At 38.3% G+C, this 27,695-nt stretch overlaps 1 protein-coding gene across 5 annotated transcripts in view; it reads right to left on the reverse strand.

The window, feature by feature from the left end:
• LRRC4C (leucine rich repeat containing 4C) overlaps positions 1–27,695 on the reverse strand; it is a 1,431,417-nt gene that overhangs the window by 4,635 nt on the left and 1,399,087 nt on the right. The window contains exon 2 of one of the 5 annotated variants that reach the window (XM_061381180.1): positions 23,653–23,704. The exons of the other annotated variants lie outside the window; for them this stretch is intronic. The gene's annotated coding sequence lies outside the window, so the exon portion shown is untranslated. The remainder of the gene's footprint in view (positions 1–23,652; positions 23,705–27,695) is intronic. 5 annotated transcript variants of the gene reach the window in all.

A 27,695-nucleotide genomic window follows, 5' to 3' on the forward strand; every position in this document is an offset into this window, starting at 1 on the left:
TCATAAAGAGCTAGAATAATGCCTTCCATACTGAAGGAACTCAATAGACATTTCTATTACTACTACTACCATTTTGTTATTAGACCTTAAAATGTCTAACTAGCAAAAAGTTAGACATTTTGCTAAGTGCTGAGCATACAAAAGTGAAGAATATAACCCTCACCCTGAGGGAATTATAATTCAGAAGGTAAGACAGATAGGCAAAGAGATGAAACACAATAATATATGTTCATTGCTATGAGACCAAGCCACATTGGCACATGGGCACTAAAGTCAGAGCAACTAAATCTGTGATGGTATAATAAGTCAGGGGATTTTGAAAGAGGAGAGTCATCTGATCTAGATTTTGTAGAAGTTGATAAAGGAAAGAAGAGCAGAGGGACCAGCCTGAACCAAGACAAGGAAATAGGAAAGTACTAGCACAACCAAGCAACCATAATATCCCCTACAGGAGACTGGAAGGTCCAGGAAAGAGAATGGGAAAGAAGTTGGGATGAGATTGGATCAAGACTCAATGCAAGCATTCCCGTTTATCCTGCAAGTGACTATTCAATATTCTGTTTATACAAAGAAATGCTGTCAGCAGCTTTGCTTTCAAGAATGGCAATGCTACCTTAATATAGGAGACAGAAAAGCTCTATAAGAAACCCACAGCAAGGAGAAAGATTAGTAAAATCTTCCACTTGCTCTAAATGAAACTTGGAGAGAAGTCAATGCCGGAGATACTTGGAATTTCTTGGCCACTTCTATGCATACCATCCAAGGTCTTGAGAACTTGGCTGTATCCTAGGACATAACCCTTCTACCAGTAGTAAGAGTCTCAGTGTAAATTAGCATTTGTAAATAAATGCATTTACTTAGAGTACACAAGACAGAGAAGAGACTCTTCCAAAAATAGGAGATGCTTCACTCAGTAAAGATGTCTGTCATGAGCAACTCTTAAACACACACCCACATTGACAGACTGTAGAAAGGGACCTGAGTCTTATGAACATGAGGTTTAAAGTCACAGATGCTTTCTGGCTTTAGCAGCTTGTTTTGGTCTCCTTCCCTATGGCAGCAAAGAAACTTGAGCAGTAGGTTGTGAGTTGTTACTCTTTCTTTCAGGACTTGCTTATTCCCTCCAGGTTCTTGCAGCTCTAAGTTGAATTCTCACACCATCTAGTACTATGATCATTTGTCCCTGGTTCTGTTTCCTGCACTAGCCTGTGAGCTCCTTAGGGACAGTGGCCATGTCTCTTCTTAGCCTCTGGACAACAGAGTACCTAGTGTGCTGTAGACACAAGAGGGAGGGTATGGGGAGGGAGGAGGGAGGAGGGTTCAGGATGGGGAGCACGGGTATACCTGTGGAAGATTCATTTTGATGTTTGGCAAAACTAATACAATATTGTAAAGTTTTAAAAATAAAATAAAATTAAAAAAAAAAACTACAAAAAAATAAAAGAATAACAAAGACAGCAAAAGAAAAATTGAAATGAGAAAAAACACACACACACACACAAAAGTGCAAAACATTTACTATCTAATTCCAACACTTTGTATATGCATATTTTCTGAATTTTCTGATGTTTTGGTATCAAGGCCTTGCTGATTCTGGAGAGTCAGCCTAACCAATAAAAAGTGTTAGTTGCTCAGTCGTCTCCCAAGTCTTTGCGACCCATGGACTGTGGCCCACAAGGTTTCTCTCTTTGTGGAATTCTCCAGGCAAGAATAGTAGAGTGGGTAGCCATTCCCTTCTCCAGGGGTGGGCCTAGGGATTGAATCAAGTTCTCCTGCATTGCAGGCAGATTCTTTACCATCTGAGCCACCAGGGTTCTGCCCATCCAAAGGCTAGCCAGATTCTACAGATAGTAAAAGGCAGACCTACTGGCATTCTTGCCATATTTAAACCAACCATTCTGAACCGGGTACCCCAACCACTTCCTTTATCAGTTCTTACAGTGCTGTTTACTCTCAAGCCACTACCCCTCTGCCTTCATCATCCCAGGGTTAGATTCCAGGCAACTAGACAGAACCTATGTCCCAGAACTCACTGAATTTACTCATATCACAACAGTGTGGTTGGTAGGCTTTTCACTCTGAGTTAGATTAGGAGGTACCTTTCATTGTAAATTGAAACACAACCTTGAAAACCCTTGTAGATTTCCATTTAAAATAGGATGCTATTTAAGTTGCCAATAATCATAACCATTGAAAAACTGTCATTCCTGTGATTCAGTTTTTCATTCATATGTTCCCTTCTTCTCAAAACACACTTCTGAAGGTAATTGGGAATTTGAAAGAAAGAATGAGAGGGAGAAAGGGAAGGAAGGAAGGGAAAGGAAAAAGAATATCACCTAAACTCTAATATACTAACTGATTGATGCTTTTAGGATGGGGGTCCTAGGGCCTTACTTTTTTATCCCTCCTCCCACCACCAAGCCCATGACTTTCCCTAGAGTCCTAGGGTCTCTGGCACTAGAGGTCAAAATAACTGGTGGACTGGAGATAGCACAAAGTGAAAAAGGTAAGTCTTTACTCTGCCATTTGCTACTGAGCGACTTCACTTTCACTTTTCACTTTCATACATTGGAGAAGGAAATGGCAACCCATTCCAGTATTCTTGCCTGGAGAACCCCAGGGAGGAGGAGCCTGGTGGGCTGCCGTCTATGGGGTCACACAGAGTCAGACACAACTGTAGCGACTTGGCAGCAGCAGCAACATCCCTTTAAAATATGAAATAATAAAGGCAACCATGTCCAATGGGCAAGAGAAGAGGCTTATGATGAATTCATGAATTCATATGCCTGCTTGAACACCCACAACCCTATCAATGGGAAAGTTACTTCATCTGTCTATAATTTACTCTCCCCATCTGTAAAAGTAGCAGAGCTACTTAATCAATAGGCTCTTTTTAGTACTGTCATACAATATATACAAAGTTACTGACTCATAATAAGTAATATGTAATACTGAATAAATATTTAATACATATTAAAATAAAGTGATGTAAGCTTCTTCCTCTTAGATAAGATAGGAATAACACTAATACCTATTATTCAAAGTTGTGGTAAGGATGAACTGGAATGACCAGAAACACACTATCAGTAAAACATATCCAAATATGATGCACTGCTCTTAATTGTAGAGTATATGTGTCTCCCTTTTTTCAGTCTCTGGGTTGTTTTATTTTCTACTTCTTGCTTACTTCAAGGCCTTTTTGCTATTGCAATTAATGAGATTGCCTGTAAATCAGTCATAGGTAATGATTTATGAATTATAGCTGGTTCAAAGCTAATTTATAACCTGTAGCAAATAAAGTTTGGTACACACCCAGGATTGAATAAACTACTATCAACAAAAGGTTTCTATTTTAAAATCTAAATTACGTTACTTTACATCAAAAGCCAGGTTTCAACATCTCTTTCAGAAGATGTTTTTATCACATCAAAAGGAAATTAATTTAAAGGTGCTCACTATCCATTACGATGTCATCTCACAGCATTTATTTACAAATGGATCTGTGTGGGTTTTGAATTAAACTAATAATATTCTTAGCCTTGTCCCAGAGGATATCCTGACTTTGTCAAGAGACCTTTCTTCTTTGCTTACCCATGCTTCAGTGCACTGAGAGACACAGAAGGGACTCAGGAGGGAGAGTAGCTAATGGGGATGCTTTATTTAGCACAGTATCATTGCTAAGTCAGCATAGACTACTGTCTAGACATTGGAACTAGTTTTCAAGCGAGGTGGGAGAAAGATAAATTTAGTTAACCCCAATCAGTCCTCATATTTCAGTAGACCACACATTTACTGTCATATGTACATGCAATGGACCTCTGTAAGCATTGAGAAGCCAAACCATTAACCCCCATACTCAGAATGGACATTGAGACCTCCAGATCATACTTTACCATCAACATCAACTTGACTTAGCTCTTCTATGGTTTCTATTAACAACTCTATCCTCTTCTGAAACTCTCCTGCTAAAGCAAACAGTTTCATGGTTCCTTATCGAAACTTGCCCAAAGATCCTTCAACTCTTTCATAGAAAGCATTAACTGTGCTCTAAGATTCTTTGGATCTTTTGCCTCATGTTGGTGTTTTCTCCAATCCTGGGTCTTTGTATTATGGTTCTTACTTGATCCTCATCAAGTTCCCATATTGAAAAATCCTAAAAATTAAACTTCTAATTCTCAATAAATTATGGCTTAATCATCACCATTCCATTCAGACTCTCCTGGACTTCTGTAGGGTCTTAGTAAGGAAAAAGACTCAGGTCTGTCTTACCAACCACTCTTGCTGGTAACATTTTCAGAATCAACTGCTTTATGAAACTAAAGGTGGGTTATTCACTTGAAATATGCATGAACTTCAATCTCTCTGTCTTCTCTGAATTTGTGGTATACCCAGTATCCTACTCCCATACTCTTTCTTTAGAAAATTTTGTTCAGAAAGATTCAGTCTCTTCTTAAAAAACAAACAAACAAACAAAAAACAGAATTATATTATCTTCTTTAGGAGAAGGTTATCCAGCCTTGATGTATTAATAGAATCTGGCTTAAGTTAGGACTAAGCACACTTTTTCTGTGAAGGGCCAGATAGTAAATAGTTTGTTTTCAGACCATATGGTCTCTAGTTGCTACCACTCTGCTCTGCCACTGAAGCTTGAAAATAGCTCTGGTCAAAAAGTCAATGAATGTTCATGGCTATCTTCCAGTTAAACTCTGCACATTCAAATGTCTCAACTATTCTTTTTTTTTTTTTTTTTTTACAGTTTTCTTTATTTTTTTTTAATAAAGGTTAATTCTTAATATTTTTTCAACCATTTTAAAATTTCTAAATAGTCTTAGTTCACAGAGCATACAAACACAGATGGTGGTGGGCTAAACTTTGGATTATTGTTTGCTGAGTTCTTGTCTAAACAAACATTGATTGTTCCATTCTTATTGCCAGAGACTGATTGGTTCTGAACATGTGACACCATTTGGCCAATAAGATGCAAAAAGAGGTCAGCTGAGGGGATTCTGGGAATTTTTATTTTTCTCCCCCTAATAGAAGAAAGACAGGGGAAGGAGTAGTTCTTTATTCTGTTTCTGGATGTTGTTGTGGATATAAGATACTGAGAACTGCTACAGACAATTTGTGGCCAAAAAAGCAAGCAGCCTGAGGACAAAGCTGTTGTGCTAAGGAAGAAAAAAATGGAAAGAGGAAAGAATTTGCATTCTTGATATTGTGACAAGCAGCTACATTAACAAATCCTGCACTGTTTTTCCTCTCTATTTTATTATTATATGTAATAATCAGTTCCATACATCATAAACAGCTCATTATTTTTCTGGTTACATGTAGTCAAACCTACCTGATATTTTCATATTCGTTCTCCTCTCTCCCTCTCCTTTTATTTATCTCTCACTACTCCTGCTTCCAAAACCAACAGCAAAGAAATGGCAAAAGAAAAAAATCTAATTGCTTAAACCATTATATATCTGATACCTATCAAAAAGAACAAAGTAAGCTGAGGCGACATGATTTGCTTGTAAGAAAGGAAGTGAGGCTCATTCTCATCTTACTAAGAAAGCTTTCTATTATAATCATTTCTCAAGGTAGCTCTTTAAATTTTCAAGAGTGCTATAATACACAGGAAAAGGGAAAACAACAAATTAAATAACACCATTATCAAAGGTAGCTCATCCCTTCAAATCAAATTTATTTTACAAATATTTCCTAATATAATTCAACTTTTTCTCATCTGAAACCCAATTTTGCAAATCTGTTGAGCTTTCCACCCCTCATGGAGGAATATATGGTTCTGCATATTTTCAGGGAAAGAAAATTTTTGTTAATATGCCCAGGGCTGACCCTCAAGGCAAATGTAATGGAAATGATACAAGGTTTAAATCGCTGTAACCCAGGTATTCAACCTGTCAAGTCAACAAGAGGCTCTTTGGCTATATACACTGACCTTGCAATGTTTCTAGAAAATGTTGAGACTTAAAAAAATTTTATATTTAAGGAAAGAAAAACCACCTGGGTCTACATTTCACTTTTCTAGATGACTTGCTCGATTTACAGTAAAAAAAAAAAAAAAAAAAAAACCTACATGTGTTTAGAGGTGACAAGATTACAACATCATTAGATAAGAAGAAGCAATGAATGGAGAGAACTATATATATATTTTTTTTTAAGTAAGAAAAAACATAATAAATGATGTGGCCAATATGTTGCTATGTTCTGTTGAGTATAAAAAAGGATAGAAAAGAGTCTTTTAGAACTTTACAAACTTACTGGAGCTATAATACAAGAGCATAGATACCTATCAAAAATAAAAAGCACACATATGTGTATCTAGGACCTAATGTAAATCAATGTAGTCAATATTCAAATTTCATAAAACATTGTCAGATGTCATAGATAACCAGAGAAAGTTTTAAGAGGGTTTGAGATTTTATGTAGGTCCTTAAGGGGATATAATTTTGTATTGAGGCATGTGGTAGAGGTGATAATGGATGACTTGTAAAAGCAGAGGGTCTTACCACGTGGCTCAGTGGTAAAGAATCCATCTGTCAATGCAGGAGATGTGGATTAAATTCCTGAATCAGGATGATCCCCTGGAGAAGGAAATGGCAACCCACTTCAGAATTCTTGCCTGGGAAATCCCATGGAAAGGAGCCTGGCAGGCCACAGTCCATATAGTTGCAAAAGACTCAGACAGGACTAAGCAACTGAATAACAGCAACTGTAACAAAACCAGGGGAGTAGGAGCATGAAATAAAAGAGAAATGACTTAATGAAAGCAGGTGACTTATACAATAGCATTTAGCTTGTTAAGTTGGCCCAATTGAGGGGCATTACATGTCTGGTAGGAGAGTTTGGATTTGCTTCAATGATGAAACTTAGAAAGAAACTCCAGGCTCTTAAGCAGGAAAGGGTAAGAACATTATTTTAGGGAGGCTCTGCCCTTATGCATAAAAGAAACTGGAGAGAAGAGTAGTTGATGGAAAAGTCAAATGAGTTCAATATTGACATCCTTAGCATTACTTTAGAACTGAATGGAACAGATCTTCAATCCGATTACCTGTTGATATAGATATCAATCCAATATCTATACATTATGAAACATGTATAGCCTCAAATTAATTGATCCTGCATGAAATCCTGTAGAGGATGAAATACCAGTGAAGGCAAAATTAGCTTCTGTATGCAGTCACATTAAAAACTATCAGGTTACATAGAGGCAGCAGACTATCACTTTGAAACTCTGATGCAATGCTGGTGCACTGGGACGGCCCAGAGGGATGGTATGGGGAGGGAGGAGGGAGGAGGGTTCGGGATGGGGAACACATGTATACCTGTGGCAGATTCATTTTGATATTTGGCAAAACTAATACAATTATGTAAAGTTTAAAAATAAAATAAAATTAGAAAAAAAAATAAAAAAAAATAAAAATCTCTAATGTGGTTCATGTCCTCACTGTAAATTATATACAGAGAATGACTAAATACACATTAAGCTTTTGTTCTTTGATGATATAATGCACTTCAACTTTATGTTGAAATATAGAAAGACATCCAATCTATATTAGCAAAACCCAGTGGGACAAAAATCAGATTTAGAGTGAAATCCGGTGGGTTAGAGGGTTGGCCAAGTATTACTAATCATTCTTTGGTAAACTGGCTTTCTCTGAGCTTCACCTTCCTAAGTGGGAGTGATGGTAACATTAATAGACATTGAGAAGATTATATGAATTATATTCTATAGCATCTACTGAAAGAAAATTCCCAAACCTGCCCTATACCTTCATAAATGCCACTACCATACATCCAAATGCTCAAGGCAAAAATGTAAGGATCTTCCTTGACTGTTCCTTTTCTTTATTTACATTCAGCATAACCCTACTTATTAAAATATTGACTTCACTATTAAAATATAAGTATATTCCTCATTGTCCCTTCTTAGATAAAATATTCTTCATTTCCAACTTGGACCACTGAAATACCCTCTTATAAGTTTCTTTTTTTTTTTTTTTAAATTCTTCAAATTTTATTTTATTTTTAAACTTTACATAATTGTATTAGTTTTGCCAAATATCAAAATGAATCCGCCACAGGTATACATGTGTTCCCTATCCCGAACCCTCCTCCCTCCTCCTCCCCATACCATCCCTCTGGGCCGTCCCAGTGCACCAGCCCCAAGCATCCAGCATCATGCATCGAACCTGGACTGGCAACTCGTTTCCTACATGATATTTTACATGTTTCATTGCCATTCTCCCACATCTTCCCACCCTCTCCCTCTTGGCCTCTTATAAGTTTCTCTACTTTTTCAAATGCTGTACCACAGCTAATTCTTCATACAGCATTTAGTGGAGTAGGAAATAGCAACCTACTCCAGTATTCTTGCCTGGGATATCCCATGGACAGAGGAGCCTGGTAGGCTATAACCCATGGGGTCGCAAAGATTCTGACAAGACTGAGACTGAGCATGCACACACAGCACTTAGACTGAAGTTTAAAAATATAAATATGCTCATGCCATGCTTAGTTGAAAATGCTCCTATTAGCTTCACATCCTTTTGGAGCAAAATGTAAATTTTTTCGCCTCTAATATATGATTATCTGATACTTGCCTATCCTCTTATCTTCTAACTCCTCTCATTTCCCTCTGTCTTCAACCATATTGAATTTCCTTCATTCCTCAAGTGTCCCAAGCCTTTTCCTCCCTCAGGACTTTTGCACTAAGTTTCCCTCTGCCTGCAACAGCTGCTCTTTGGTTTCTGCATGATTGATATCCTTTGTCGTTCAAGATTCCCTTTAAATTTTATCTTCTCAGAAAATTCTTTCTTGATCGCTCAGCCTAAAGCAGATCTTCTATCACCATCAGTCAGATTACCATTTTTATTTGTATAATTAAAAAATGTGTTGCCCACTCCGTGTGACACATGAAATATTAGTTCCCTGACTAGGGATTGAACCCATGCCTCCTGCACTGGAAGCATAGGGTCTTAATCACTGGACCATAGGGATAGTCCTCAGATTACCATTTTTAATTTTCATCAGAGTACTTCTAATTTGATACTTTCCTCATACACTTCAATGTTTATTTTCTTACTGCTTGCCTCATCTGAATAGAATGCTAAATTCCTTGGAGAAATATCTTATCTACCATAATGATATTTTTCCAAAAAATACTCATCAAACATTTGTTAAATGCAGGAAAGAATGCATAGGTGTTCAAGCAGACAGAAACAGTGTATAGATAGTTAAGGCTATCCATTCACTGAGGACTGAAATAATGTCATATTTACTAATTGATCCTTAGCATCTTGTAGAGTCCAACTCACTCAGTGGGGCTTCCCAGGTGGCTCAGTGGTAAAGAATCCACCTGCCAAGCAGGAGATGCAGATTCAATCCCTATATCAGGAAGATCTCTTGGAGGAAGAAATGGCAACCCATTCCAGTATACTCGCCTGGGAAATCTGGAGGAGCCTGGCAGGCTACAGTCCTTGGGGTCAGACACGACTTAATGACTAAACAACAACAACATGCTCACATAATAGAAATTTCATTAATTTCTGGAATGATCCTTGTTCAGTTTTTAGTTATTTTCATAGAAGTCTTCCTACAAAGAAAAGCTGGAGAGAACAAAGCAATATAAAGGTCATTCCGCTGTCTCCTTGCCCTCTTTGTTTATTTATTTTGCAGGAAAAGCCTTCTCTATTTCTTCATCTATTCTTGTCAATAGCAGTTCTAAGTTTGGCCAGACAATGCCCTCTGCTGTATGTGCCTAAAATAGCATGATTGCCTTGAAAATTCCAACTAGATGATGCAATGAAGTCTTTTCCTTGATTTGCTTCATGGTACTCAGATGCACTGCAGATCTAGGGAGGTTTGACTCAGCTTTCAGGTCCTCCATTAGGGCAGACCACTTAGAGCAGAAAACAAGAATTCTTATAAGCAGAAAGTCAAATCATCTACATATCTTCTTTAAGATGGAAGAGTATCTGGATCTTTACACCCCTGCTTCTAGAACACATCTGAAGCATTAATTAGAAAATCCTTGTGTGAGAAAGATCTAATTCTTCTGTCACAATCGAAAAGAAAAAGATGGATTAGGCAAAGTATCGGGGTAGGCGGTGACAGTTCCAACTTTGCCTTAGCAACAAAAAGTCAAATCTATTTCATGTTAGGAAAGCAGACCTAGAAATACAGCCAAAGACTTCGCAAGGCTAAAAATAAAATTAATTAGTTTTCCCCTGTTTTTTTAGCCTCTCATGATGCAGGAGAGCTAAAGTGTACCTAGTACGAAGCTTTTGACTGTTTATGAATCCTTTGAATCATATTCACATTCTGAGCTTGATTATTTATGAAGAAATGAAATATAGATGACTCCCTGTTCCTCGAATTAAAGGGTGGGATTCGAGGTGTTCAGGTCTGCGTTTGCATTTTTATGATAGTTGTCAGCTGTGTTGGTTTAGTGACATGCATAGCCAAGGAAAAAAGCTTAAAACCTCAAGCGTCATATACTGCTTGATATTGCACTCTTCAGGAAATGAAATCAGACCATTCCAATGATCAGAAATGTTGCCTGCCTGTAACAATGCCTGCATTCATTTGTGCACTAATAGTTTTTAAGTCTGGAGCCTTCTCCACACAGGAAAACTTCAGTTCTCCTCTTTTCCTATTCATTCTTTCTTTTTACTCAGATTCAAGGTTAACCAATTGATTCATGCATGCTATTCCTTATCTCCAACATTAGTCTTTTCATACTGTTCTTCAGGGAGATTTTCAAAGTAATGCTTTGCACACTTTGTGTAAAAACACACAGGGACCTCGGCAAATAACTGTCCAAGAAAACATAACCCAGCAATAGTCTCCCAGTGCTTACAGAATTAAAACTAAATCTCTTACATCCTCTACCCACTAGATGCCAGTAGCACCCCCAGTTGTGACAATCTGCAGTGCCTCCAGATATTGCCAGTGCCCCCTGGGGGGCGGGGAATGTGACCTCTTGAAAACTGCTGCCTTAATGTGACATGTAAGACACCACGATGCTCAGCCATACTGTTTCCCCATCTCCTCCCCCACTGTTATCCATAGTACAGTCTAGGCTACAGTCTGTTTCTGATTCTAAAAATATACTCCCTACTTCTCTTCTTTGGAGTCTTGCTCCTGTTTTTCCCATGTCCTGGGAAGTCCTACCTGGATTTTTCTTTCAAAATTGCAGCCAAGAGATAATTTACAGTGACCATTTCTAGTAGATCTCCCTTGGTTTTACTGGACAGCATTAATCCATCCTTTCCCTAAGGATCTGCGATGCCAAAACTACAACATTTATCAAACCTGTGTTTGAATGCAAATGTTTGGGAATGCATTCAATCTAGTTAATCATAAGCTTCTTAAAGGCAGGGATTGGATGATGTCTAGGCACTCAGGAAATATCTGCTGAATTGCATTGTGGAATGTAGTCCACATTTAAATTCATAGTCAGGAGCCAGGTTTATTAAGTAATTTTATCAAGGTTTAGTGATAAGACCCATATGTAAAACAAAACAAAAATATAAAAATGGCACACAACGTAGTACAAATGGTAAAGAGGAGTCTCATCAATAACTTATTGTCTTCCTACCGCCCCATAAAAACTTATAAATACAATAACTTTTAGATGAAGTCGATTATCAAAAATCAGCATGTATATGTGTGATTAAAAAACAATTTATTAGGATAAAAAATAAAACTCTATCCTTATCAGCAATAAACTGTATCCTAAAGACACATCTGAGTTCCTGGCACGTGGTATATACTAAATATCTGTGTATGGAGAGAGAAACAGAGAGAAAGAAAGGAGGGAAGAAAAGGAAGGAAGGAAGAATAATGGGCTCAAGAAAAAACTGGTTGGTGCAGATTATCAACTACTTACATAACTAAGTGAATATTAATGGAATATAGTTTTTTTTTTTTAAGTAAGAGGTTGAAATGTATGTATTACTTGTCTATAAAACTGCCTATAGGTTGGATATGATACTTTGATTTATATACTCCATTTGTGAGCATACATGAGTTAACATATAAAGAAGGATTTAGAACAGTGCCTGGTACCCAGTTAATACTGTATGAATGTCCGTTGCTGTTTTTCTTGTTGTTTGTCTAATCCTGGTGACAGCTGAAATCCAACTGTGGAGAATGATTGATGCATCAGGCTATCATAATCTGATGCTAAAGCAATCCAAATCATACAATCACATTTTCTTAGTTTGATTTCTTATCAACCACCTTATTTAATTATAATTTGATTTTCCATGAAAATTCACAGTGCAATCCCTGGATTCCTAAGACATTCAAGAGTGGTTTTCAAACTATTTATAAATCTCTTGAAATCATATGTAAATTTTCATATAAATGCGATTGTATATTTTTATAGGAAGATTATTCATTGGCTTTGTCATCACATTTTCAAAGAGATTTGTGATTCAAAAAAGTTTAAATCGTACAGAAAAAGATTTGACAGACTAAAAAGTATTTGAAGGGTTTGTTATAGTGCTAGCTATAATTTAGCAAATTAGCATTCTGTTCTCTATTCTGTATTTCCTATGTGTTTAGTAAGTGTGACTACACCCTTCTCACGATGAGCTACCAGAACCAAATTTCTGAAATGAAGAAACTAAAGACTTGATCGAGGTCTTGAGTAAATTCTTCCAGACAAGTGTCCATTGGAAAAAGTCTTGGAGTGCAGTCTTCTCTGGTGATGATGAGACCTATCATACACCTTAAACATTGGTATTCAGGGATAATTTGTCACTCTGTGTCATTTCTTTAAAAAATTTGTGTCAGCATAAGAATCAGAATGATGCACAATGAAATAGGATCCAGAATTTCCTCCACAGAAAAGAAACAGGGACTTCTCTGCTCTAGAACTTTCTTTCATTTAACTAGCTGAATTGCTATATTTATCTATCTCTTAGAATATTTTGGATAATCATGACTAATGCCAAAGGAGAAAATAATGGTTATTACTATTAGTAAAGGTCAACTGTATAACAGGGATGACAAAAAATAATATTCCATTAAAACAAAAACAACTAAACCCTAATGAGAACCACCCTCTCCACCAAAAAAGAAAAGAATCTAATGTTTAATGAGGTTGAATTGCAAAAACTGGACACATGTTTTAGCCTCTCAGGATGCACAATAGAATGATTCTCTCTAATCTTTCAATTTGAAAAAGGTAATAAAAGAAACAAATAAAAGAGGGTGAGCATTTCCAATTATATTTATAATTACATTTAATCAAAATATGAAAACTTATTTTTCTAATAATGACATTCCCCTGTGGGTCCACAGAAGCTAATGTTTATTCTTCTGTCTTTTTACATATATTTGTATATTAACATAAATAGTTTTATACATTTTCTGTCTGGGATAATGAAAGGGCAAGTAACTAAAGAAGCTTTTGAAAATCCAACCAGCCTATCCTAAGCATAAGTCCTTGGCGAGATGGGTAAAGAAGGATTTGATTTCTGGAAGTTGGTCATACAGTTAATGACCTAGATTTCCATGCTTCCTTTGGACTTAGCTGAGAGGAGCTGATAGCCATTAACACCCGACTGATCGAGAATCCTCAGGAAATGCCCTGTGCCAAGGTCATCATTGCCTTCTTAGGTTGAAAATAAACCAACTAACAATAGCAACCAAAAAGCATATGGATTTTTGTAATTATTTTTAAAACAATTTAAATTGCCATGCAAAGAATCTGAAGAGAATAAATACCACATATACAAAGAAATTCAGATGTTTAAATCACCTTCTAATACTTTGTTAAGTACTTTCTTCCCTGTTATTATTAAACTGTACACAGCCTTAATTTCCTAGATTGTGATCACACACACACACACACACAAATATACACATATGGGCATGCTTAGTCAATCTGTCAGGTCCGACTTTTTGCAACCCCCTGGACTATAGCCTACCAGGCTCCTCTGTCCATTGACTTTTCCAGGCAAGAATACTGGAGTGGGTAGCCATTTCCTACTCCAGGTAACCTTCCTGATCCAGACCCAGGGATTGAACCTGCATCTCCTGTGTCTCTTGCATTGGCAGGCATATTCTTTACCACTGAGCCACCAGGGAAGCCCCATATGTATGTATGTACCCATGTATGTGTGTACCTATATGTACCTATATGTGTGTATGTACACACATATGTACCTGTATGCACCTATATGTACCTATATGTACCTATATGTACCATATGTACCTATATGTGTGTATGTACACACATACCCATGCAGGTAAGACATAGAGACCCGGGTTCGATCCCTGGGTCAGGAAGATCCCCTGGAGAAGGAAATGGCAACCCACTCCACTAATCTTCCTGGAGAACCCCATGGACAGAGGAGTCTAGTGGGCTGCAGTCCATAGGATCACACAGAGTCGGACATGAATGAAGCGACTTAGTAGTAGCAGCAGCATATATGTGTAAATATATACATATATACCTAGATATATATGTAAAGATGTCTGGGATTCATTTCATAGTAGGATGCTGGGAAAGATAATCTCCAAAGGTCATTTCAGCTCCAATAATATATGATTCTAAGTTAGTTCACCGGCACTGTATGAATTTTACCTCTGAGGGAACTCCTCCTACTCTGTAATTGCCTGTCATTTGATCATTTGAAACACTCTGTTAAGACATTTCTAACATAAACAATAGTCATGAACCAATGCCATTGTGTATCTTGAGTGTGTATGTGACTGTGTGGATAATTACAAGGAGGCTGGTGTTCAGAGAGAAACAGTAAGATTTAAACAGTCAGTAACAGCTATGTAGACATGAGATTTAATAGGATATGTACATTTGGATAAGCAAAAGTTCTGACATTCCAAGAGAGAAAAAAAATAGGCATTTGTTCCTTCAGTAATATTTGCTGAGTGCTTTCCAAGTGTCAAGCAGCATCCTCAGGTCTTGACACTTAGGGCTAAGTGTCACCCACCCATCAATAATCTTCTAGTTTGCGGACTTCCCTGGTGGCCCAGTGGTTAAGAGTTTGCCTTCCAATGCAGGAGGTGTGGGTTCGATCCCTGGTAAGAGACCTAAGATCCCATATGCCTTGAGGCCAAAAAACCAAAACATAAAACAGAAACAGTATTGTAACAAATTCAACAAAGACCATTAAAAATGGTCCACATCCAAAAAAAAAAGTGCAGTTTAGTGGGATTCATAAGGGAGTAAACAAGGAACACAGCAGAAACTGCAAGGCAAGAATGGATGTAATAGGAAACACACACAAAGACAGAGAGAGAGAAACACAAAAGAGTTTGCAGGAAAATAGGCATGTGGTGGGTGGGGAAAGTATGGCAGCGAATATAAGCATAAAACAATCTGATTTCTAGACATACAGCCTGATTTCTACTAGGAATCTACACTGAAAAACAGGTGGATAAGGTAGAGTAAGTAAAATAACACCAGATTGTGAAGAATAGACAAAAGAAATGGGAATCTATATTGATTCGTGGGATGGGTTGCTGGGACTTGATTTTTTTCCTTTTGTTGGTAAGGAATAGAACAATGAGAAGAGTATGGAAAAGCAAATTTGAATAATATGGGATATGGCTAGGAAAGAGAGCACTGTAAGGCCTGAAGGTCAACTACAAAATTATGTCAATAATTGAGGTTTGAGTTAATAAGGACCTGTACTAAGCTCTGTTTTTTACCTAAAATATAGGCTGACATGACAGCATGCTTTTTTCCTATATCTGGTGCACAGTCCTTAACTTGGTGAGACTCCCTTTACACTTCACTAGGTCTCCTGATTCCTGACCCTTCATTGACTGCTTCACATCTGTATATATTTGGGACTCTCTAAAAGATCAGACTATGCCAAAGCCTTTGACTGTGTGGATCACAATAAACTGTGGAAAATTCTGAAAGAGATGGGAATACCGGACCACCTGACCTGCCTCTTGAGAAACCTGTATGCAAGTCAGGAAGCAACAGTTAGAACTGGACATGGAATAACAGACTGGTTCCAAATCAGGAAATGAGTACATCAGGGCTGTATGTTGTCACCCTGCTTATTTAATTTATATGCAGAGTACATCATGAGAAGCGCTGGGCTGGAAGAAGCACAAGCTGGAATCAAGATTGCTGGGAGAAATATCAATCACCTCAGATATGCAGATGACACCACCCTTATGGCAGAAAGTGAAGAGGAACTCAAAAGCTTATTGATGAAAATGAAAGAGGAGAGTGAAAAAGTTGGCTCAAAGCTCAACATTCAGAAAACTAAGATCATGGCATCCGGTCCCATCACTTCATGGGAAACAGATGGGGAAACAGTGGAAACAGTGGCTGACTTTTTCTGGGCTCCAAAATCACTGCAGATGGTGATCATAGCCATGAAATTAAAAGATGCTTACTCCTTGGAAGGAAAGTTATGACCAACCTAGATAGCATATTAAAAAGCAGAGACATTACTTTGTCAACAAATGTCCATCTAGTCAAGGCTATGGTTTTTCCAGTAGTCATGAATGGATGTGAAATTTGGACTATAAAGAAAGCTGAGCACTGAAGAATTGATGCTTCTGAACTGTGGTGTTGGAGAAGACTCTTGAGAGTCCCTTGGATTGCCAGGAGATCCAACCAGTCCATTCTGAAGGAGATCAGTCCTAGGTGTTCATTGGAAGGACTGATGTTAAAGCTGAAGCACTAATACTTTTGCCACCTGATGCAAAGAGCTGACTCATTTGAAAAGACCCTGATGCTGGGAAAGATTGAGGGCAGGAAGAGAAGGGGACGACAGAGGATGAGATGGTTGGATGGCATCACTGACTCGATAACATGAGTTTGGGTGAACTCCGGGAGTTAGTGATGGACAGGGAGGCCTGGCCTGCTTCGGTTCATGGGGTCACAAAGAGTCGGACACGACAGATCAACTAAACTGAACTGAACTGAAAACATTAAAACAAGTCCTATACATTTGGTCCTGGCTCCTATTGAAGATCTCAGGGCCATCCCCTTCCAATTTTCAGCATGACTTAAGAGTTTTATAAATTCACCCAAATGACCCAGAAAAACATGATAAGGAAAGTCTTTAATTGAGTCTGGTTATGAGATGTGAGCAAGGGGAGGAAACAGAGTAGACTCTTTCTGTGATTTCCAGGCAGTGTTGTTTAATCAGAATACAGATAGCAGGGATGGCCTCCTAATTGAACCTGGAATTGGTTTCATGTAACCTCAACACTGTTCACATTGCATAATGAGGAAACCTGGGTGACGACATGTCAGATACTAGAAGTGACTGTCATCTGTGATTTCTTTGTTTTCCCTTAATGACCACAAAAGAGGGAATTATATGGCAAATGCAGGCATTTGGAAATAAGATTCTTATTTATTTACTCAAGGCAGTCCTCATTTTGTTCCCTGCCTGCTGTGTTAACCAGAGGTCATGCATTATAGAAAACAAGTCCCCTTTTTTTTACGCAGTTCTTTTATAACAGATTTGCTCTCAGTTACCATGGAACTTTGCAAAATGAGGACTCAGTTCCAGGATGCACAAGCTTCAGTTAACACAGTACCAAGCAAAGCCATAACTCCCTGTCATTCATTTGCCTACAATGACTTATTTCCAAAACTATATCATGGAAAAAACTCAGGAATATACAAGCAAGAAAGAACTGGATATCCTATGGTATCTTAATGGGGTAAGAAAGTAGAGAAGTCTATGCATGTCCTTATTCAAGCCATTAGTTAGCTACTTTCTTCATGATTTAGATAGTGAAAATTACTTTTTGGTTATCTCTCCCATCATCTTTATTCCCTAAAGAATGCACTTTAGAAAGAATAATCCAATTGAAAAACCACAATGGTGACAGGCATATCCCAATACAGATATTATAGTTGTGGGGTGACACCTTACAGACTATCTATGTCTTCCTATGCCACAGGAATACTGAAAGGATAAATTTATTCAAAAATAAGTATGCTGCTGCTGCTTCTGCCAAGTCGCTTCAGTCGTGTCCAACCCTGTGCAACCCCATAGACGGCAGCCCACCAGGCTCCTCTGTCCCTGGGATTCTCCAGGCAAGAACACTGGAGTGGGTTACCATTTTCTTCTCCAATGCATGAAAGTGAAAAGTGAAAGTGAAGTTGCTCAGTCGTGTCCAACTCTTTGCGACCCCATGGACTGCAGCCTACCAGGCTCCTCCGTCCATGGGATTTTCCAGGCAAGAGTACTGGAGTGGGGTGCGATTGCCTTCTTCAAAAAATAAGTGTAACAAAGAGTAAAACCCACAAAATGAGGGTAATTATGATATGGTTGTAACCACACACTTTCCAGTTTTATCTTTTAAGCTGTAGTTGCCACGTGAACAGAAACACAAGATGGATGGATATGTAGGCAAAAAAAAAAAAAAACACCAAAAAACGAAAACCTCCAAGATCAGTAGCACTATCCACAGGCAAAATTTGGCCCACTACTTGTTTTTGTCAATAGAGTTTTATTGGAACACTGCCACACCCATTCATATCTATATTTCCTATGGCTGCTTTCCTATTAATGTGCCAAATTGTGTGGTTGTGCTAAACTATGGCTTGCAAGAAAAACCTATACAGCTTCAAAACACTTACTCTCTGACCCTCCATAGAAAGTTTGTTAATCCTGCTCTAGAGCACATGGAGGAATTCCTTTTCTTACACATTTTTCTCAACCCCAAAACTAACGGGATGATCTATGAGGGCATAAAAGAAAAAATATTAAACTTTCTATTTATCATTCACTGTCATATAAGAAAGAAGAAAGAGATTAAGTTCCACTAATTTGGCAATAGTACCATGTGCCATGTAACTTTTGTGAGGAATCCTGAGCAGGAGAGGGAGTTCCACAACTCGGAGGAGTTTTCTATAGTGTCATTCTGTGTCCCTGTGGTTTTAGTACATTGTGATGGACTGCTATCTCCATGTGTCTAGCTAAGTGACTTTGGGAATTATTTTATTTAGTTTTAACTAAACTAACACAAATTGGAGAAAGGAGCTTAAAGAAATGCTTCTATAGACAACACAGAATGAATATTCTGGTCATAAGGCAGGCAGAAGCACAGAACAAATAAAAATGGCAGAGCTAACATTTTTACCTCCTGCTAGGAGAAGGCTATGGCAATCCACTCCAGTACTCTTGCCTGGAAAATCCCATGGACGGAGGAGCCTGCAGTCCATGGGGTCGCTAGGAGTCAGACACGACTGAGCGACTTCACTTTCACTTTTCACTTTCATGCATTGGAGAAGGAAATGGCAACCCACTCCAGTGTTCTTGCCTGGAGATTCCCAGGGACGGGGGAGCCTGGTAGGCTGCCATCTATGGGGTCGCACAGAGTCAGACACGACTGAAGCGACTTAGCAGCAGCAGCAGCAGGAGCTCTCTGGAGCCATACAATGGTTATATTTCAAAGAAATATTTGTTCTGTTTAGTCTTGAATATGCATGTGTGCATGTGGGCCTATGTGAAGGGTAGGAGGAGGAACAATCACTCTCTCCAGAAACCCTGTCCCATCACTCTCTTGTCCTAGCTGTATATTCTTTTCTGAACTCACTAGGTACCTACCCACATCTCTGATTGATACCTGGCTTCTTTAGCATTTTTTCTCCCCCTGCCCTTTTTAAACCAGCAATATTAAGACTCATTGCCCTATAAAATCAATGCCTCATTTATACCTGGAATTGAAGATTATATTTCTGCATCCCCCTTTGGATCCTGGGAGAATGACCTAAAGACAGTCTACAAGAGATAGACTTTGCAGTTACCACCTCCTCACCTTCCTTTCTTCTTTCCTGCTAAAACTTTCTCTCTCTCAACACTGACTAGACGTGTGTGTGTGTGTTCAGTCATGTCCTACTCTTTTGCAATCCCAGGAACTATAGATTACCAGGCTCCTCTGTCCATGGAATTTTCCAGTCAAGAATACTGGAATGAGTTGTCATTTCCTTCTCCAGGGGATCTTCCCAACCCTGGGATTGAACCTGAGTCTCTTGCATCTCCTGCATTGAAGGTGAACTTTTTTACCATTGAGCCACCTGGGAAGCCCATTGATTAGATAGGTAAGTTAGAACATGGGACTTCATGAACATGGGACCCAAATTAAGAATAATAGACTTTGAGAGTTTTAATTATAAAAAGAAATCCTAGGGAACGAAGTCCAAACTCCATTTCCTCATTTACTATATGGAAACCCTGTCAATAACAACTCTAAATTTCACTTCTCCCAACCTATAAAATGGATGCGATCTTATCTGCCTTTCCTTTTTCATTGTTATCAGCATAGCTTGAGATAGTTTATGAATTATGAAATAATTTAAAAATAGATGTATTACACAGTGTTAGGAGACTGATTGTTTTTTCACGTTGTGTCCATACAAACAAAACAAATCAGAAAGTTGGGAGGGAGAGAAAAAGTAAAAAGCATAGCCCATAAATTTCTATATGGCTGACTCTCTGTGTACTTTACATGCACAGTTTTATTTAATCCTTATAAAAACTGCATGAAACAGATACTCTAGAGCTCTGTCACTTACCCCAAATTGCACAATTAGTAACTGACTTCAGGTCTAAGTCCACTCCTTTTCATCACTGCAATGGACGAATCCACTTTCTATTAGCTGTGCAACTTTTGGATACCTGACTCACTTTTTTGGCTGCTCATTTTCCTCATTTATAAAGCGATGAAGACAAGGACCACTACTAAGGTATACTATCTGTATTAGCGTGTCTCATCCTAATAAAACCCCATTTCTTAAAAATGCTCATATTCATTCTGTCTTTGAGAAACTGAGACAGAATATTTATTTATTTTATTTCAAACTTTTTACTGTATATTGGAGTAAGACTTCCCTGATGGCTCAGACCATAAAGAATCTACCTGCTATACAGGAGGCCTGGGTGGGTTCAATCCCTGGTCAGAAAGATCCCCTGGAGAAGGGAATGACTATCCACTAGAGTACTCTTTCCTGGAGAATTCCATGGCCAGAGGAGCCTGGTGGGCTACAGTCTATGGGGTCATAGAGTTGGAGGCAACTGAGCAACTAACAAACAAACAATCAATTAGCAATTTTGTGATAGTTTCACATGAACAGCAGAGGGACTCAGCCATACACATACCTGTGTCCATTCTGCTCTAAACTCCCCTCCCATCCAGGCTGCCACATAATACTGAAGAGAGTTCCCTGTGCTATACAGTAGGTTCTTATTTGTTATCCATTTTAAATGCATGTGTACACACCAATCCCAAACTTCCTAACAATCCCTCCTTCCCATCCTTCCCCCACTGATAATCATGAGTTCATTCTCCAAGTCTGTGAGTCTGTTTCTGAGACAGAGTATTGAAGCGCTATATGCAAGGTTGAGATCCAGACTGTGATGAAGCCTGAATTTCAACCACCTGCTCCAGTTTCATTTTCCACTCAGTCCATGGCCTGGCTATACATTTTGTGGCATTAACTAAGACAACCTAAAGGAAAGTACCTAGTCAATTCTCTGGCACAGTTACACAGTATATAGAATGTTTTGGTCTTTCTAAGTAAACTCCTCCTTTCTCTTGGAATATGATCAGCACAATGATTATATGTTCCATTTAGAAGAGTGAAAATGAGGACGGAAGAGAAACATCAGTCTGGGGTAACTAAATCAAGGAAAAACCATCGCTGGGGTATGAATGTGGACTGTGATATGTCGCCTGCAGACTTTCAACTGGCAGCTAAAGCTTTCTTCTTATAAGCATGCACCACTTCAGTAAACTTCACTCTCAATTCTTTTGTTTTTGAAGAAAAACATTTCCAGCTAATAACACAATTACACTTAAGTATCAGAGCTCATTTTAGTATTATTGCATTTGTTAAATCTAACTGAGTCCAAATTACTTCCTCATTGCTAATAAGAGAAAAGGGGGAGGAAGGTGGAGAGGGGGAGGGGACCGAGAGGGGAAGAGATGGTTGTGAAGGTTAAAGGAAAAGAAAGACATATACACAGAGGGGCAGAGAGAAACACAGAGCGCTATCAATGCTACATATAGCCTCAAGTCCAATAAATGTCAGTTAAATTCGAGGCCCATGGTTTCTATGGAAACCCTCTTAAGTTAAGAGTGGAACACAGACATTTTTTGGACTGCAATTCATAAGCTGTTTATTTAATTATGATGAAACATGACACTGTAAGACACAATACCATTATCATCCTCACAGTATTTAGAATTCAATGAATAAGTATGGCTAAATAAAAAAAGTTGTGTTTTCTTTTAAATCATTAGCTTCATATGAGTTGCATGCAAATTAAATGCACCTTGTTTTTCTAGGACTTCACACGTTATTTCCTGCAGGCGAACCCCAAATTAGCCAAATGACATTCGTTAAGAGGGAGTTCTTTGGAGGCTTCATGCCAATTACCCCCTCCCCCATATCCAGCAAACAAAACCAAGGTCACAGCATATTTTCAATTAAACCCAGGATGGCACCAAAGTGCAGCACAGCTGGAAGAGCAAGCACATTATTACCCCATAGATCATTTGTGAGCAATGAATAGGTCTCTGGTGTTTTTCTGCTTTACAGGCATTTGAATATAAAAATAAAGAAAATAGCTTCAGATTAGTTTCTGCTTTCCAAAATAAACAACCACTTTGAGGGCATTATTCCTGGTGGTCTGGCAAAGAATGACTGGAAGCCATGACTTTTCTGTATCTGATGGTTGGAAGAGGTTTGCTGAGACTTTAATTAGGCAGCAGGGAACCATATGAGTGAGGGACTCATTCATATCTTTGTTCCTTCAGTAAACAAGTACCTGATGTCTACCTACTATGTGTCAGGCCCTGTGGCTGGAACAAGGGAGGCAAGAAGACTAAACTCAAGCTTCATTATGGATTTTATTGTATTTATATTTATCAACAACATTAATTTTGTTGATAAATATTTGTAGAGGGTCAACTATGGCTCATAGACATTAGACTAAGTAGATAAATAAATCCAGGATCCTGCTTTATAGGAGATCACAGTATAATGAAGACAAAAATACACATGATCCTAAGTCTTAAAGCAAGGAGGCAGTATTTCTGCCTCCTGCCTCCTGATCTTCTTTCTCTATTATGTAGAAATACCATCCACAGATGCCGTGGGGCTGTAGAAGGTAAATGTGTTTATGTGAATGGCATCACTGGGTGGTGGAGGGTGGAGAGGGGAGGGGGAGCTTCAGGAATATTTCCAGAAGAGAACCACATTTCCAGCTCTGTCTATGCGCAGTGGCCCTGAGATCATCTTTAGCCCATAAAATATAACTGAAGGGAGAGGTGCTCACAAGAGAAAGGAATCCCAAGGAGAGCCATCTCTGGCGTCAAGCTGGGACCATGAAGGCCATTTCTAAAGTGACAAAGAGAAATTTGCAAATATGACTTAGTGACTCTGTCTTTTCCACTCTCTTGAAGCCTGTTGTGTTTTTCTTTCTTTTTTTTTTTTTTTTTTTTTGCAATTCAGTAGTGGTTTGCAGTAGCTAGGCTTCCCACAAGTTGCTTGTGCTGCATCAAAGCCAGTCTTTGGCTGTTATTGGATTTGACAGTGTATAATGAGCCACTTCACATTAGCTGCTGCTGTAGTGTTCAGCATATTGTGGCAAAGATTTAGCATGAATCATCACCCACCTAGCTCTCCATTGTGGCCTCCGTGCTGTAAACAGGCAGTGTGTTTGCCAATCTAAGAGGGGGAAAAAGCATCCATTAGAATAATTCAGCACATTTCTCGATCTGCTGTTCCCCCCATCACCACAGACAACACTGGTGACAATATTTATTAAATTGCCACTGTATTTTTACATTCTTCTGGGCAAAAAGCCAAGGCAGCTATTTTAACCACTGGCCATTTTGAACAATGCATTGTTTAATACCAATTAAAAAAACACATTTAGAGTTGGAAGATCTGTTGTCTATACTTGGTTCTGACTTATTAGATGTACAACCTGAAGCAAGTCACATTTTCTCTCTGATCCTCCATCCTGTTCAGAACCACCTCTTCAGATCAAATGAGATCATGTCTTTTGAAGATGGATAGGAAATAGTTAAAGAGATACTCTGAAATATTAAAATCAAATGGGCTGTTAAGAGTTTGACATAGGCAACTGCTGCAAACTCTAACTGGGATATTTTCTACATCCCCAAGCAAGAGAGATACTAACATTTCTTCCTCCTGTGCATCCCTCATCTACCACTACTCCCTTCCCAACACTCCTGTGACAATGGTAAATCAAAAATTAGAATCAAAGATAGAGGGTCACACAGTACTTGGAGCAAAGAAATACAAAGGAATAGAGCTGGCATTTTGCAAAGTATAGTGAAGTAAACTAAATGATTTCTAATACCAACAAATTATAAATCTTTCTAGCCCAAACTTCACCATACAGTTGGTACAAACCGGAAACAACTAGAAAATGCAGATGGAAGAAATCCATGAAATTAGCAATCAAGATCAAGGGACTGACACGAATATTGAAATCACCAAGAATTATATCAGGAGGAGGGCTGAAGAGAGCATCAGGGAGGCAGATGTTAAAATCATCAAGGAATAAAGAGGAGGGAAGACTGGATTTGTGGCTGATTCCAACAAGGAGGCATTAGCAGCTGTTTGGTTTGATGGTGTAAGCTTCAAAGCTGGGCATTTTGCTATATTAGAGAGTTTTGTTTGGAACAGATAATGTAAGTAAAAGAGCTTCTCAAACTTCTCAAATAGTATTATTACTGTATAAGTAAAAGTGAATATGATTAACATTTATTTCAGAGATGCTATGTGGACTTTATATCACTGGTTTTGCAAAACACGTAACTCAGACTTACAGGAAGTTTCCCTAAATCCCATGGTTTCAGGAACCATTAACAATACTTCAGTAGGAAATATGAAATTTGAGTTAGAAGGTAACATGCCTGGTATTTATAAACAATGTGAGAGTAAGGCAGTGGGTAGGAATGAGTATGTGTAGAGAGGACAACAAAGAGTTGGGAGTCAAAGCTGTGTTTATTACTAAATCCAGTGGCTGATTCTTAGTTTTCAGCTAGGTGAAAATTAGCAACATTTGACATAAGTGACTTTTCTGTCCTTCCTGAAACACTCTCTGCACTTGACTCCTAGGAAACTGCTCTCTCTCTCCCCTACCTCTTTGTTTACTCTGCTCAAATTCCATCGGTAGATCTGGGGCTTCTAAACGTTGGAGTGTACCAGGGCTCTGTTAGTGAGCCTCTCCTTTGTCTAAGTGATTCTCTAAGTGAATCCTACAGTGAGTTTAGAAATCATCTACAAACTGAACACTGCCAAACATTTATCTCCAGCTGGCAATGTAGACTTGTAGTATATGTCTATAACTGCTAATGCAAGACTTCCACTTGAAGGCACCAAAAGTCAACCTGTCAAAAAATACAACTCTTGATTCCAATTCAACCCCTATCCCTAACAAAGACTTTTCTAACAGCAACTCCATTCACTCATGCCTTCCAAAAAAAAAATTAACCTCTTACCGAGTGCCAAACAATGGTTCCAGGGACCATCCTCGTAAGAGCTCAGGACAAAGTCCCCTTGATACTTATTTTTTGGTCTCATCCCCAATTTTGCATCCTATTATTTCTATATCTTATTACCTTTACAGCCTATTGCCTATACGATAGAAATTCTGGTTATCAAGAGTCTTGGCACTTCCCACCTCCATTGCTGCATATTAGTCCATTATAATTGGATGATTTCAACAACCTGTTTCAATATTTGGTTTCTTTGCTTCTGTTCTTGCCCCTCTTCAGTCTTTTCTCCACATTGTAGAGAGATCCTATCAAAATGAAAGTCAGATCACATTCGATCTTCTGCTCAGTGCTCAATGGCTTCTGATGTCGCTCAATATTACAGGGCTTCCAGTGGCCTAGGGGGCCATTTAGAGTTTCATTCTGCATCTCTCCTTCTTTAATCCTATCTTGCTACCACTATCACCTTACTCATTTCACTCTGGACACACAGCTTCCTTGTTTTGCTATTGTCGTTGTTAGGTCGTGCCTCATGCTTTGTGATCCCCATGGGCTGTAGCCCACTCCCTGGCTATTCTGTCCACGGGATTTTCCAGGCAAGAATACCAGAGTGGGTTGCCATGCCCTCCTCCAGGGGATCTTTCCAACCCAGGGATCGAACCTACATCTCTTATGTCTCCTGCATTGGCAGACAGCTTCTTTATCATTAGCACTACCTCTAAACACTTGGAGAGTGGCTAAAAATTTACCCACTTTTATGAAATGATTATCTGGTGTTGAATGTGGTGCACATCCCTAAATATGTGATCATGGAAAATATAAATCAAGATGGTAAACCATTTACTTTTTACATATCACCATGGAAACAAGATTGGAAATAAGAAAGATGGTTATGAGAATGGTAACTTTTGTTTCTATTATTCATCACAGATTAGAACATCTTCTCACATACATTATCATATCAGACCTTCATAATTATGGAAAGTACGCAGAAATGATTATACTTTGTTTTTCATTTTTCAGATGAGATGTTAACATTTAAGGAAGTTAAGTAATGTTATCAAGTTTAAAAAGCTAACATATAGTAGCTATTGATATAGGAAGTTAAATCTTTGGAGCCCTAGACTAGTGCTCTGCCCGATATACGTTTTTAACATGAATATATTAAGGGAGGGAAGAAGCTACTTATGCTGTGAGTTCTTCCAACATTCTCAAAATTCATAGGACACTGGTTTTTTTTTGTTCCTTGAACAGATTTCACTATTACTTCCATATGAAGAAAATGAAAAGAACATTTATTGAGCAATTATCAACTTTCGTGTTAGTCATCCACATTGCACTTACTTGTCTTTCTGCATCATTAGACTACGTGTCCTAATGCAACAGGCACTATATCCCATTTTATGTGCATGCACAGCCCAGTTACTGCCACATAGTGTGCATTCGGTAAGTATTTCCTAAATAAGTGGATGAAAGAGCTTAGTTGGTTATATACAAAAAAATAAAACAGTGGTGAAAGTACATCCTGAATCTAAATCACTTAATTAATCAGTACAATTAGAGTAAACCTCAAAAAGTTGCTATTTCGTAATCAAAACCTGTTGACATCAACAATTTCATATAGTCCAAGCTAATATTGATAGTTCCCAAAGATGAACAATAATTTCAGAAATAGTTTCCCAATCAAATTTCTGAAATGTATGGAAATCCTCTTCAGTTTACTTCTCATTGTAAAAACATTTATGTACCAAAAAAGAGCCAATACTTTGATTTTGGTGGAAAGTCTTCTAGCTTAAAACATTCAGTTTGTGAATGGGTAATTAAAATAAAACCAGAATAAGCACATTCAGTACTGAGATATAAAGAGGTCATGTCTACTGATTATCTGTATCAGGTCCACAAACATAGAGCAGAAAAGTCAACCACTTGCTCTGCCATAACCCTAAATCCAATGGTACAGACATTGGTACATCAAGGTATTCATGCTATTTTCTCTTAACATCGCTGCTCAAATACTATGACTTCTCATAGTTCTATTGTGACTTCCTCCTTTGTTATTTGACTTTCCTATGGAGAGAATTAATGATTTGCTCATCATTTTTTCCCCACAGTATTCTCTTCATTATACCATCTGTAAGCTTGGGAAAATCAAGACCATCTTCTATTAACTAGTACATGGCCACTACAAA

Source organism: Bos javanicus, chromosome 15 (genome assembly GCF_032452875.1).
Source record: "Bos javanicus breed banteng chromosome 15, ARS-OSU_banteng_1.0, whole genome shotgun sequence".
NCBI lineage: Eukaryota > Metazoa > Chordata > Mammalia > Artiodactyla > Bovidae > Bos > Bos javanicus.